Raw genomic sequence first — 3,813 nt, 5'->3', positions numbered from 1 at the left:
GAAAATAGTACGTTATATATATATATATATATATATATATATATATATATTGTTCTTAAGAGTGATGTTATATAATCTAATATTATTATAGAATCTAAAAATACTAAGTTTTTTAGGATACATTTTCTTTGAAATTATCTATAGACAAACCTATTTTAGCTAATCTAAATAATAGTGACACTTATTTTAGAATATAAAAATAAAAGAACGAGAAAGGAAAAAAACTTTGGAGATGACTTTTACACATTCATACTAGATAATAATTCCTTGTTATTCTGAAGCAATGTCTTTATTATATGCTAATTTTTGGAAGGAGGTCATTCAAGTTGAAATAGATTCTGTTATGTCAACTCATACTTGGCAAATAGTGGGTTTACCTTCAAGAACTAAAACTATTGGATGTAAATGGATCTTTAGGAAAAAAAAAAAACTCAAGCGGGATGGATCAATTAAAAAATATAAAGCTAGGTTAGTGGCTAAGGAATATACTCAAAAGAAATATTTGGATTATTTTTATACTTACTCTCTCGATAGGGTATCTTCTATTAGTGCTCTTATTTCTTCAACTTCTATATTCAAATTACAAATTCATGAAATGGATGTGAAAACAGCTTTCTTAATTGAAAATTTGGAATAGAAAATATATATGGATCAACAAAAAACTTCCATAGTACTTGGAAATGAAAAGAAAGTTTGTAAGATAGTTAATTCGTTATATGGACTAAATAAACTCCTAAATTATTGCATGAAAAGCTTAATACTACATTAATATGTAATGACTTTAAGATTAATGAAGTTAATAATTGTATTTATTATAAATTAGATAGCCCAAAATTAGGAGTAACTAATTATATTTATGTAGATAATATACTTATTTTAGGATATGATCTTACTAAAATTATAAAAACTAAATCTTTTTATCTTCTAAATTTGATATGAAGGATTTAGGAGAAGAAAAAGTGATATTAGGAATAAACAAAAGAAAATGTGTTGATGAATTTATAATTTCTCTAGAATTTTTGTAGAAAATATGTTGAGGAGATTTAAAAATTTTGATTCTATCACAGTTAATAAACCATATAAAGCTAGTATATATTCAAAAAAAAAAAAGGCAAAAGTGTATCTTAATCTGAGTATGCTTAGATTAAATGTAGTCTTATGTATCATATGAACTATACTTGGCCTGATAATGCTTATGGTGTAAATAGGCTTAGTTGATATAACCATTATCCTAATAAAAATCATTGTGCTTCTTTAGTGAGAATACTTAAATATTTTAAAGGAATTTCTAATTTAGGGCTCCTTTATTATGGTTATCCTTCTATTCTTGAAGTATATAGTGATGCTAACATACTAGTAGTGAATGTATTTTCACTTTGGGTGGTGGAGCTATATCTTGGAAGTCTTCTAAACAAACGTGTATAACATAATCCATTATGGAATCAGAATTCATTGCTTTAAAAATAGCATGAGAATAAACAAAATGGTTTAGAAATCTCTTAGCTAATATTTCAATTTTTGGGGGACCTATCTCATCAGTGTCTTTATTTTGAGATTGCCAAGCTGCAATAGCTAAAGCTAAAAATAAAATATATAATGGGAAGAGAAGACATATTCTCCTACGAGATAATATTGTAAATAATTATTTAATGATGGGATAATACCCTAAGTTTTGTGAGGTCAGAGATGAACTTAGCATATACTTTGACAAAACCACTTGGAAGGGAGCAAGTGGTGGACATGTTGAGGGGAAGGGGAGTTTGGACGATAAATAAAAGTTGATTTTGATGGTAATCCAACGTATTTTTATGGAGATTTCATAAAATAGGTTCATATGGAAGTACAAGTCATTAGTCAACTTGGTAGATTATTCAAAATAAATATTATGGTCAATTCCTATATTATTGAATAATATGATATACAGTGATATAGAGGTTGAAATTTACTCCTATTGAATTCATATTGTGCTTACTGTGAGACACAACTAATGAATTCACCTATATGAGCATAAAGGTTGGCCCCCTTTTATGAAAATATAAGCAATTCTCAAGAGCACTCATGAAACTCGGATTCAGACGCACGGATGTAAAGTATCAAATTGCGATGAATAACAATCACTTATCTGATGTAATGTGAATGGATAATCTTGCTTATGCTCAAGAATCAAGTCCATAGAAATAATAATTTTCCCTTAGTTCTTATATGGAAGTATTTTCTTATCCTAAAACATTGGTTCATAGTCCAAAAGACACCAATGTTATGCACTATATCTTTTTCTCTTACTCTACATTTTACTTTTCTATTGAAATGTTAGGAATTGTTATATTTTATATTTTTCAAAAGAAAATTTGTAACAAAAATAATTATCATTATTGTAACTAAAATAATTATTATTGTTGTATCAAATATAATTATTGTTGTTGTAATGAAAATAATTATTGTTGCAATGGAAATACTTATTTCTATTGTAATGGAAATAACTATTATTATAACGGAAATACTAATTAATATTTTACGATCTGATTTGTAAGTGCTTAAATGAATTATCATAACATTTGTAATTAAAATGGCCATCTATTTCTGGTTTATATAATGCCTTCTTTGGTAGCACAATGCCTCTGTGATTTATTTTATGGTGAATGATTATTTGGCTTAGATCGTGAGTTTTGCTTAAGAATTTTAAAACACAATTTCAACTTTTCCACACACACAAATCACTTTTCCTTCCAAAACCAAACATTATACTTTTTACTTAAACATACACTTTCAAAAATCACACACTTCATTTGAGCACAATAGAGCAAAGTCACATGTCCACCTTCCAAAACACATAAGCTCACTTTTCATCTACATTTCACTTTCTAAAATACACTTGATGCACTTCCTTAAACCACATGCACACTTTTCCTTCTCTTAACAACTTGTTACTTGTCATGAAAGCAAAGCAAAACTCCACCATTTTCTTTTCCCAAAACATTACATAAATAGTGCAAATTACATTGTATAGGTTTTCATCACCATGGATTATGATTGCATATGAGAAGAGGGGCTCATGCAAATCTCATGAAATTTGTCTTTCAAATGCCATGCTTTACCAACACTAACTACCCATCCAAAATTCCTTCATGAAAGCTAGAGTATACATCACTTAAAGGTAAAAGGTATACACATATGCTGAAGTTCAAATATTACTACAACCCACCTCATATTTTGTCTAATACATATGTATAATCCAATGAAACTACACTTACATGCATACATACATATGTATAATGAGAAATAAATTTGCGAGTACAAAAATGCAAGAAGAAGTATACATAAATGTGAGGTTTATGTTGACATCCACAAAAATGATTCTCTAAAGCACAAACATCATCTCCATCTTATGATTTCAATATTCGACCAAAGAAATTGCATATAACTTAAGTCATATATATTCATCCAATAAAAGAGAAATCAAGTCGATCCCAATTTAAAAGATGAATCTATCATTGAAGTTTTGTTTGCACAAATATGCCAACTCAACACATATATATGATAAACTGTAACAAGTAAAAGCAATCCCTACATGACATATTTTCCATGGATGCTAATTCTGAACAGTGATAATCTTGATATACTTCATTTAAGTAAATGGAGGGGTGAGCAAATCACATTTCATTTCAAAAAGATCAGCCTAAAAATTCCCCAATCTTTAGTAAAAGAAAAGCAACCTAAAAGTTTTTGATCCTTTAAGAAAGAAAGAGATCTGAAAATTTTTCTAACTAAGTTTTGTCTCAAAATAAATAATTAAGAAGTGAGACGTGGACATTC

The sequence above is a fragment of the Dendrobium catenatum genome, unplaced genomic scaffold, assembly GCF_001605985.2.
Source record: "Dendrobium catenatum unplaced genomic scaffold, ASM160598v2 fragScaff_scaffold_1400, whole genome shotgun sequence".
Lineage (NCBI taxonomy): Eukaryota > Viridiplantae > Streptophyta > Magnoliopsida > Asparagales > Orchidaceae > Dendrobium > Dendrobium catenatum.
This window is presented reverse-complemented; position numbering follows the sequence as displayed.